This window comes from Silene latifolia, chromosome Y (genome assembly GCF_048544455.1).
Source record: "Silene latifolia isolate original U9 population chromosome Y, ASM4854445v1, whole genome shotgun sequence".
NCBI classification, from domain to species: Eukaryota; Viridiplantae; Streptophyta; class Magnoliopsida; order Caryophyllales; family Caryophyllaceae; genus Silene; species Silene latifolia.
The window spans coordinates 62,450,823-62,462,937 of NC_133538.1; the positions used below are offsets into that span (position 1 = coordinate 62,450,823).

Below are 12,115 nucleotides of genomic sequence, written 5' to 3' on the forward strand. Positions count from 1 at the left end.
GCTCTGATAAATTTGTGTTTTCAGGCTTCTCTAAATGAATCTCTCTGAATTCTAACGTCTATGGTTCATTGAAAGGGTATCTAGCAGGACTGTCAACTGCAAACGTGCGGTGAAAAGGCACATGGCACTCCAACATGCCTCACCTACTTTCTTCATCATGAGCACCCTCACCAGGCGGACTGTGGAACATACGAAAGGGATCCTGGCTGATAGCTGAACTCTTACCCAGCTACCCCTGATACCACCCCTGGAAGTAGCTCACACTAATTGCAATTAATCAGGGCCCCAGTATGCATGCACATACATATGGAGCGCAGGGATCTCTGAGCTACCAGAATCCTGCAACGTGCCATCGATCCTAGAATGACGATAAACTTGCCTAAGGTACGCCCATGTTGGCTTTAAACATGATGAACACACCTTGCGTCATGAACAACGTTAAGTAGTCAAATTGCGGCATACGCCTAAATCAGTCAGTAGACTAACACGGCAGCTAGCTGAGTCTAAATCAGCCTCTTCAGGCTGACACGACTGGTCTAAATCGGCCTCAAAGGTTAACACGACCACCTCCCCTACAATGCGGCATACGCCTAAAACAGTCAGTAGACTAACACGGCAGCTAGCTGAGTCTAAATCAGCCTTCTCAGGCTGACACGACTTACCTAAATCACCCAGCAGGCTGACACGGCAACTTCCTAAGCTAAACATAACGGCATGAAGCAAAACATACAAAATATAACGAAAATTAAACTTGTCGAAGTAAGGCAAGGGGCATTTCAAAATATTGGGCTAAAAGTACGGCCCCAAGTTCGAAACTGCCACCATGGCAGAAAAAACAAAAAACGAGAAAATGTTTCAAATTTTACAAGTCTGCACCACACAGGGTCAGACGGCCATCCAACTAATTTGAAATAATTTAGGTCACATTAATGACCTCCACTTCTGGCATCTCTCCTGCCTCCGCCTACTGACTTCCCATTTTAGGTACAGGACCAACTTGCACGCCCTCGGCAACAGCAGCCTCCTGAGCTTCCTCAGCAACATCAGCCTCCTGAAGTGAGCTGACACCTCCAGCGGCCATCTGCTCCGCTAGTGCATGAGAATTCACCTCGCCAACCTCAGGCATCAACACACTCAAATCAGGTTAGACGGGGTAAAGCATCTCTAGCTGCCTCTCCTCCTCCTCCTCTATGGCCTGCTGAGTTGGAGCCTCCTCAAGGGCAGTACGCATCTCGCTGATCTTTCCCCGCCAGGTAGCATAGGCATCAATGTTAGTGGCCAGGGTGATCAACTCACTGATCCTCTCCTCAGAACGCTTCAAGGAGTCAGAGAACATGGTGCAGACCTCTTGGGTGCGAGCCAGCTCATCAGCTCATTCTTTCTGCTTCTTCTTGGTTCCAGCAAGATCAACCTTCAGCTCAGTCACCCGTCCTCTCAAGTCGGCACGCTGCCATTCCAGATCAGCAATAGTCCCAGTCAGCTCTCTGTTCTTGTCGCTGGTAGCACGGCTGGTGGTCTGCACTATGTTGATCATCCTCCTATTGTAGAGGGCCGTCTGGAAGGCCTGGGGGCAGAGAAAGTTGAAATTAGCAAAGATTGAAGATAAGAAACTTGGAACAGGCAGAAGAAGGAAGATACTCACCATAAAAGCATTATGCACGTCATTTTCAGCCATCTCCTCTGGGGAGAACTCTGAGAAGGCATCCACCAAGGAAGGAAAGAGTAGCTGGTTAATCTCAGGCCAATATGGTACCTTGCCAATGTTTCCAAAGCCCTATGGAAAGTGAGCAATGATGCCACCACTAGCAGCAGCAGGAGGACTAGCAGGTGGTGTAGGAGGATGACGGGACAATGGGCTTACTTCTAAAGGTTCGAGACGCATGTCATTGGAATGGGTAGGAGGAGACTGGAAGGAAGTAGCAGGGGCACTCCTCTTGGAGGCAGAAGTCACGTCAGGACTCGCAGCAGATCTTTTTTATTTAGCACTCTGGAGGATAGACTCCAAGGGATCAACTCTTGAACCTACAGGCAGCCAAAATATCAAATGTCAGAGGTACCGGATAGGCAGCAAGATTATGAACAAAAATAGTGTGAAGTGGCTTACCAGAAGACATGCTGTGGGCTGATTGATGTGGGTTAGAAGAGGAGGCAGGTGAAAAACCAGGTAGCAGGTCAGGAAACTTTCTCTCAGACTGAGGGATGCAGAATAGCTTGTTGCGAGAAGCAATCGGGTCGCCCAGACGCGTCAGGTAGCAGGGACCTGCACGAAAGCAACAAAGTAAGCCAGTAAGCATTGAGATGAACAAGTCAGGCGTCAGGAGACCTACTTACTTAAAGTAATAACCCATTTCTCGAAGATGTAGTTAGCAGGCGGCTGGATAGAAGCCTTTCTCATATAGAAGAAGTCCTCAAAACACTTATCATCCCTGGATTTTGATACGTGTCTGAAAGGGGGTCTCCCCAGAGCCCTGAAAGGAGAACTGGCCTCCTCCCAGGGACTTGATGTCATACATATGAGCAAGATCGCCCAAGGAAATAGAGCTGCAGGTATTCTGACTAGCTGTTAGGGAGTAGATCAGAGGAGAACCCTCCAAGTATTGGCGGAAATTTGTGCCATAGCGAAATTGTTGGTATAAATAAAGTCTTGAAAAAGCTTTAGAAAAAGAAAGCGGAGGCCGTATCTAAACGGGTAGAGATAGAGATAGACGCAACCCGGCCGGATGGCGTCTGCCTTTTGACCCGGTTTTGGGATGACGATGTCGACCCCATCACCTAGACTGAGCAAACCCTTGATCAAAGGGATGTCGGTGGTGGTCAGAGCAGAGTTGCAGTCATGGGGGTGAGTAAAAAGGTTCTGGGAAAGGTAGACGGGGTCCGGGTTTTGGTCGGCAGGGATGGAGGTCGAGGAGGTGTGACGGGTTCTTCCCATGGTCGGAGGAGAGAGCAAGAAGAGGTTAAAGAAAGGTGGTAAGAAAGGAATACTTGAAAGTGGCGGCGAGGAACGGCGGCGCAGTCCAGTGGGAGAAAACAAAAGGAAGGAGGAGAGTTTTGGGAAGTGGAAAGTTTTTGAAGGGGAAGGGTTTTTGAGACTGTGGGGTTAAGTTGGGGGTTGAGAATATAAAGGAAGAGAGAGAGGGAGAGCGCGAGAAATGAGGGAGTAAGGGGACAATATTAATGATGAGTACGCAGGAAGGAGTGCAAAAGATTGCGCAGGTTATTTTCAAAATAGATACGTAATTCCTTATTCGATGCCTCGAGACGTATTTCACAAGGAATTAGGGGCAAACTTTTTGGGCCAAAATTTACATATTGTCCTAATGAGGCAAGTCCACTTAATTCCTTTTGAAGAATTGGGCCGTGAAGGAAGAGCAAGCAAGAGGGGCCCGGACGCGAAGTAGGATTCGCCTGAGGAGTTGGGCTAAAGGTGAAGAAGTCCATTGATGGAAGAGTCCCGCATTTTGGAAAGACTTCAGGGATATTTTAGGGAGAACTCGGGGAGATCAGGGAGAATGGAGGGAGACGGCTGGATATGGAAAGAGTTGTTATGGAAGTAATATTACTTTCCATAAACTAAGTAGGACATATCTAGGGTTCTTACTCTATAAATAGCCAAATGAGCATTCAAGAAAGGGCATTCAAGACATCACATATACACGAAGTACATTGTGCTAGCTAGATTTATATTCCGTCTCATTGTACTCTATCCCTGATTAATAAGCTAGTGCAATGCTTGGAAGGGTACCGTCCCTCCCGCGGTTGTTCCCATGTTGGGTTTTCCGCGTCACCAAATCTTATGTGTCACCTTTGATTACGTTCTTTATTTCATTAGTTAGCATTGACGTAAACGTGCAACCAATATACAACAAGTAAGACCACATTGACCTGACAAAACCTAAATACGGTGAAAATTACCTAAACAGACTTCTAATGAGCCAATAGACATTGACAGGTTATGATGCATCTGCTCACATGGTATGGATTCTTGTTATCTCTTCGACTTTTGAAGAAGCATAAATCATGATAACTTCTTACTCAAAAAAGGGAGAGGAATAATGAGTAGAAGAATATCTCTTAATTATGTCATATGGTCACAATTATCTTCATTTCCAACACAAACACTTATTCATTATCGTCCTTAAATTCGGCTTTGGTGTACAACAACAACAACAACAACAACAAGAACACAACAGAGCCTTAATCCAAAATGATAATTTGGGGTCGGCCGACATGAATCATCCTTTAGAACCGTCCATGAGTGAACGCACACCTCAAAAATACGAAAAAAATATAGAAAAGAAACGGTAAAAAACAAAAGGGGAGTGAAACATAATACGAAAGCCAAGTAAACTTGTATGTTTTTAAATGGATGTCCGGATTTATTTTATAAAAACTTAGAATTTAAATCGAGAATAAAGATTAAAATGATTTTGAAAAATGAAGTAAAACTTAAGGGTCCGGAATACCTAAAAAGTGAACCAAGTATTAATATATAAGAAAGTTGTTGGTCGAAAGGTGTAATAAATTCGAAAAGAACAAATAAATTTTAAAAATTAATAAAAACATTAAATATATCAAATAATGTCAAATACTAAAAATCCAAATGGATCATTGCCCTCCATTGTTCCCTCTCCGTCACCATTCCTTCATCAAGCCCGAGAAATCTCATATCGTGCTGTATCACTCTCAACCATATCTGTTTTGGTCTCCCTCTACCCCTAGCAACCTTTTCTGTTCCCCGAGTCTTCAGTCTCCTAACTGGTGCGTCCATAGGTCTCCTTCTCACATGGCTAAACCATCTTAGTTGTTTTTCCATCATCTTGTCCTCTATTGGCGCCACTTTCACCTTTTCCCTAATCACCTCATTCCTTAATCGATATTTCCTTGTATGGCCACACATCCACCTCAACATACGCATCAACGCCACACTCATCTTTTGAATGTGACAATGTTTCACGACCCAACACTTGGAGCTGTAAAGTAAGGCAGGCTTAATCGCCATGCAATAAAATTTTCACTTTAATCCTTGGGGCATATCTTAATCGCATAAAAACCTTGTAGCGCTTTTCCATTTCAACCATCTCCCTTTAATTCTATGAGCCACATCTCCGTCTAACTTCCCATCTTTTTGAATAATAGATCCTAGATATCTAAAGAAATCTGATCCCTCAAAAATATTTCCATCGAAAATAATACTCTCCACCTCTGTCGATCTCGGCCTCGCCATGTTACTGAACTGATACCTCAAGTACTCGGTCTTACTTCTGCTTAGCCTAGACCCACGAGTGTCCAGTGTATGCCTTTATAGTTCCAACTTTCTCTCAACCCCCTCTTTCGTCTAATCAATCAACACAATTTCATCCGCAAACATCATACACCAAGGGATATTGTCCTGAATATCCCTTTTCAACTCATCCATAACTATAGAAAAGACAAAATGACTAAGTGCGGAACCTTGATGCACCCCAATGGTAATGGGAAAATCTTCCGTTCTCCTAACATTAGTGCGAACACTTGCACTAGCCCCCTCATACATGTCCTTTATGAGGTCAATATATTTTCGAGACACACCCTTTATTTCTCGCCAAAGCTTACCAAAGTACTTCTCTCGGTATCCTATCATATGCCTTTTCCAAGTCAATAAAAACCATATGCAGGTCTTTCTTCTTGTCCCGATGGTGTTTAATCAACTGTCTCATGATAAAAATAGCATCCATAGTCGATCTCCCAAGGATAAATCCAAACTGGTTATCCGAGATGTGTACACATTTCCTAAGCCTTTGCTCGATTATCCGCTCCCATAACTTCATCGTATGACTCTTAAGTTTAATTCCCTGATAAGTGGAGCACTCTTGAACATCACCTTTATTCTTATACAAAGGGACAAGAGTGCTTCTCCTCCTGATGGCATCTTGTTGCTCCTCCAAATCTTGTTAAAGAGCATCGTTACCCATTCGATTCCTCTCTCCCCCAAGCACCTCCAAACTTCTATGGGTATACTATCCGGTCCCTATGCTTTCCTTGACCTCATTTTCTATAGCGCCTTTCTAACTTCACTCTTTTGTATTCTACGCACAAATTCCCGATTAACCATGCTTGGTGTTACTTGTAAATCTCCAAAACCTTGCTCCTGATGTCCATTGAATGAAGTATCAAAGTAAAAACTCCATCTAACCTTTATTTCGTTATCCTGAACCAGAACCTTGTCATCCATATCTTCCACACACCTAACTCTCCCAATATCCCCCGTCTTCTGGTCTCTTATGTGGGCCAGTTTATAGATACCCTTCTCTCCTTCTCTTGTGTCCAACCTGGCATACACTTCTCGGTTAACTTTTGCCCTTGCATCACGCACTTCCTTTTTTGGCGGCTCGTCTAGCCTCCTTGTACTTTTGAAAGTTCTCATCACTGATACATTTCCTCAAAACCTAATAACATTCACGCTTTGTGTTTATCGCTTGTCTCACCTCATCATTCCACAAAGATGTGTCCTTACTTGATGGTCTATTTTCTTTAGATTCCCTTAACACCTCTATCGCTAAATCCTTTACAACATGCTCCAATTTATCCCACGCTACATCTATATCTTTCTCCTTGCAATCCGACCAAATATCGCTACTTACTGTTGGAAAATGTGTCCTCAACAATAGTGCGATCACATTATTTAATATCAGAATTAAATCTCATATTAAGAATACGGAGGGATGATTTATTATATAATCAACTGATCGTCATTAATCGGTAATGATTGGCTGACTAGAGTTTGACATTACTGTCATATGACGTTGGTGTTCAGTTGATCCCTTAAGGTCACACCTAAAGGACAATTCCCTTAATGGATAAATTGATTAATTGTATGACGATACAAGGTAATCAATTCCTTAAAATTGAGCAATTTACTTGTGATAGAGAATATTGATATCTTATTGTAATAAGATTAAATAAGATTTATTTTGGTAATAAAAATGTTTTATTACTAAAATTGCTTTTTGTTTGAGAAACGATAGAGATAAGAATGAATGGTTAATTATAATTACAAGATGTTGTGAATTATAATTATATGACCCATTTTATTCATATGATCAAGTATCATTAGTCAATTTGTTGTATGTAATTTAATTAACTTGTAAAATGATATTTATGTGATAAATATGTATTAAATTAATTAATAACATGTAAAATACTACATGTGACATATTGTGTGACAAATGACAAATTGACAAAATAAAATGGTATTCCATTTTATGGTACATGGAACGAAATGGAGGGAGTCATGGTGGTGTGTGTGATTAATTATTTTATGAGATAAAGTAGTATGCAATCATACCCTACATATTAGCTTACATACCTAATGCATTGTGAAGACAAAAAGCGAAAGGCAAAGATGCCATTTTTGGCCTCTTCCCACCCGGCTCTATCTCCTCTTATGAGAACATTTTGTTCTCATTTTTGGTTGTTCATTCATTCATACATCTCTTGCATGCAAAAATTCTCATATTCTCTAAATTTCTCTAAAAACAAGTTTTTAGATATACTAGCATTTGTTCATTCATTCTGATATCAAATAAAGATTACTAGTGTAGTAATAGGGATAATATTAGAATTAATATTAAGGGTACTAGTATAATAATCTAGTTAATTAGTATACTAGTTTAAGGGTAAGTCTTGGGTGCAATCTAAGGAGTGGCTTCTATACTTGGAGTCTATGGAGGATCATCCAACACATTAAGCTCAAGAACAAGTGAAGGAAGGTGACCTTACTTGTGTCCCATATTTCGAACCATCTTACAATGTAAGGGACATTGTTTTTCTCATAAATCTTTCATTTAGTTATGCATGCACTAGATCTAAAGAATAAATAATTAAGAAGTTAATTAGTTTACTATTAGAGGAGTCTAATAAGAGGTAAACAAACCTAACAAGTGGTATCAGAGCATAGGATGTTGCATGCATAATCGGTTATTGTTTTTCCGAGTTAAAATGTTAACATATAAAACTAAAAATTTGTGAGTTATATGAATAAGCCACGAAATAATTATACATGTTATATATTCTGGTCCTAAAATGTTTTTAGGTCATTTTTATGATTTATGGAAATTTATTGCTCATTTTATGATTTTTTGTGACTTTATTACATTTTTATGAGTAAAATGAACTTTTATTCACTAAAATAAGTTAACCTTCACTAATGGTCGTGGTATTTTAGTATGATCTCACATGAATATTTTATAAAATATCATATCAATGTGATTAATATTTCATGATTTATGAATTTTTATTGTAAAAATGGCATAAATAGAGGTTAAAATGACTAAAAATGGTTAACCTTACTCTCTGACCTTGGAAATTTTATATGACCTCACATGCATATTTTATAAGTTGTGTGTAAAATCTCGTATTAATTGGATTAATATTCCATGATTTATGATTTTTATGAGATAAAAATGGATTAAAAGAGGTAAAATGGTTTAAAATAGTTAAATTTCGAATTAGGCCATCAGATCTTAATATGTTGTCACATTAATAATTTACAGAGCTTATGTAAATTTGGAGATTAAATGATCTCATTTAGCATGATTTATGAATTTTTAGAGTAAAAATGGCATAAATAGTGACTATTTTAGCAAAAATAGCTAAAACGAATTGCAAGGCATGAGGAAATTAGTTTAGGTTGCATAAATATCCCACTAATCATATCTAAGAATGTAAAATTTATTGGATTAAATTTTGGATACTTTAGATGTTTTATGAGATAAAACCGATAAAATGCAACTATATTTTCTCAAAATTAATTCTAAAATTTTAACCATGATTTTTGACATTATGAGTGTCATGGAATTATTACAGAATATTCAAAAATTTAAAATTCAAATTTTGAAATTATTGTAATTAATTTTGATTTATTTCATATATATTATGATTTTAAGGTAAAAGAATGAGCATAAAAAATAAATCAAGTTGAATTATTGTCAAAAATTGAGTGATGACTAATTTTTGAGTCCTAAGAGTGTTAGGATAATTAACTTGAACTTAGATGTGATTTAAGTGTTAATTTGTGATTTTAAGAAGTTACGATCACGCATTTCCATAAAACTGGGTTATATGTACGATATAAGTTAAATAGGGCGATTTGGCACATAATTTGGCATGATAGATACATATTATAATGCTGCATATTTAAATTGTTGAATGTCTTTTTTTTATATAATTTTGATTTATGTAATTTAATCTTAGTATGGCCTTAGTTTTAATCGTTATTACCCGTAATGAAAGGAAATATTGATTCGGTTGTAATTTAATGTGATCTCGTATCACTTTTAATTTTACTAGTTTTTCATATTACAAATGTATAATAGGAATAGCTTTGTATTTTTGTTATTATTTGTAATTATGGAGTATCTTCAAGACGGTGCCATTCGGAAAGGTGTTCCGACGAAAACGGTGCTTTTGAGAGGCGTGCCACATGAAGATTCAAGGGACCAAAGGAGTTGGTTTCCGAATATGTAATAGCTTATTTGATTTTCTATTTTTAGGAAGGCCATACTAGGAATTTTATTATTGCTTTGCATTTCTTTTAATATGTTGCATGCATTGCCAAATCGCCATAACAACAACATGCATTTCATATCGAGTCATCGACCGTGTCAATTATAATTATCGTATTTCACCGCTTTAGTTCACTTAAAACGTGATAGATAATAAATTGACAAGACCTCTCACCTATAATAATTGAGAATTAGCCTTACGAAATTGTAGAAACCATGAATCCCAATTTCATAAGGAAGTAGATTCGGCTCACCGGGGTACTAAACTTGTTACGTTGGGTAAGTGGGTAATAAAATGTTATTACATCGAAATTTGGATTGAGCTCAACGGAAGTATTCGTGACCGTAGTGGCATGTGTTCCGGGCTAAAGATGAAAATTAGAGTAATTTTTATCGATCGAGAGTTCTAGAAGTAGAATCGATTAAGACGTTAATCCACTGAGTTATATTAATAAGGGATGACTCGGCTCACCGTACCCGTATTAATATGAATTTGGATCTCGGAATCATTTATGATAGTTGGGTTGAGGTCACTACATAAATGCTTAAATACTTGTATTAAAATATACGAGTACTATAAAACGATAGATGTTCATTAATTCCTTCACTTCCTATTTTGTAGTCAAAATCGTTTTCTCAATTGCAATGGCAACTCCAATTACATCCGCAACCACTAGTTCCAACACGCTCACCAATGTGTCATGGCTCCGATCCTTTATGGATCGTTGTAAGTTAGAAAAAAATGGGTCCAATTTCGCCGATTGGCACGCGCAACATCGCTTGGCCGCGAAGGGTGACGACAAGCTTCGTTACCTTACCGAGGCATCTCCCACCGAACCTAATGCTAGGTCCACCGCCGCCGCTAGGCAAGCCTATGAGGTTTACCAAAAGGAGTCGGCCGCGATCAAAAATGTGTTGATCTTTGCAATGGAGGCCGAACTCCAAAGAAGTGCTATAAAGATTAGCACCGCTCATGAGATCTACATGAAACTTGTGAACATGTTTTCACAAGCTCCTAGGATCATACAATATGAGGCGGCTTCCGCATTCTTTGAAATTAACATAAAGGAGGGCAAAAAAGTTAGCCCTCATATGCTCAAGTTGATGGAGCATGTTGAGACCTTGAAAATGTATAAGGTGGAGATTCCCGACGAACTCGTGATTGATCGGATTCTTCATTCCCTCAACAAAATCAAAGCATATGTTCAATTCCGGGTGAATTTTAATATGCAATATAAGAAGGTTTCCCTTGATGAGTTGCACAAAATGCTCGTGCAAGCCGAAAGGGATATGGGGCTAAGTGTTAGCTCCACCAAAGATGTGCTTTATGTCAATCATAAGAGCAAGGGAACTTTCAAGAAAAGCGGGAAAAAGGGAAAGAAGCGAACTGCCAACAGGAATATAGGTAAAGCTTGTGAAGCTAGTACCTCCAAGCCCAAGTACAGTGCCTCCTCCGGGGACAAGTGCCACTATTGTTGTGGTGTTGGGCATTGGAAGAGAAACTGTTCCAAATACCTTGGTAACATCAAAGCTGGAAAGGTTATTCCAGTAGGTATATGACTATCCCTATCTTTTATGTTTCGATCTCAACTTTGGTATGATGATACAAGTTGTGATGATTACCCTTTTTATTGTAAATAGGGCATCCTAGCAAGGACAAAGGCAAGGAAAAATAAAGCTTAGAGAATCATATGGGAAGCTAGAGGTAGCCGACCGTGGTGATGGATCTATGGAAGCTTGGCTTTGATTTGCTTTGTCTTTAATTTTATGATGTATTTGTGATTTTTAGAACTATTTTTATTTCCTTGTGTGACTTGGAAATTGGTTTGTATCCTTTAAACAATTATTGTGCTTTGGATATTTGTGATTTGGTTTTCAACCCAAATCACTTATTTTATTATATTACTTGTTCTAAAATCACCATCATATGCTACTTGCATAGTTAAACATTAGATTAACAACTCAAGTTAATCAAATAGACAAGATATAGTGATTGGATCATTATATGTCCATAAGCTATGAATTTGATTCTCCTTATGTCATTGTTACTAAAATTAACAACTTACTTATGTAAGACCAATTATAAAGTTGGGATGAGCTATTGAATTCGTAAAGTAGGGATTTATGATACCATACGGACACATTATTCTAAACGGATGGTCAACCATGAGATACCTAGAATAGAGAGTCTATTAAACAGATGACATGGATAAGACTCGTATATTACATGAATCAAACTGCCATGATAGGGATGGCCTTTTGAAAGCTAATATATAGTCTAGATAAACACCTAATACTACACCATATATATGTTTGTAACTCATAAAGCTATCTCTAAAAAAAGATAGAGGTATTTCTGAGAGATAGAGTGGGAGTAGATTGCATCGTCACAAACATGTCTTATAGTTAATGTCTTACTTTGTGAAAGTAATGGAACTATAATCTATAAAGATAGAATGGGAGTATATTTCAGTGGGAGTTTATCGCACATATCTTATTGGTTAAAATATTGCTTTGCGAAAGTGATAGTATTATGACCTTGTTACATACGAGCCATAACATTACAATCCGAA

General features: G+C 38.6%; 1 pseudogene; it reads left to right on the forward strand.

The window, feature by feature from the left end:
- Positions 1–12,115, forward strand: part of LOC141628199 (amino-acid permease BAT1 homolog) — a 101,459-nt pseudogene that overhangs the window by 36,381 nt on the left and 52,963 nt on the right.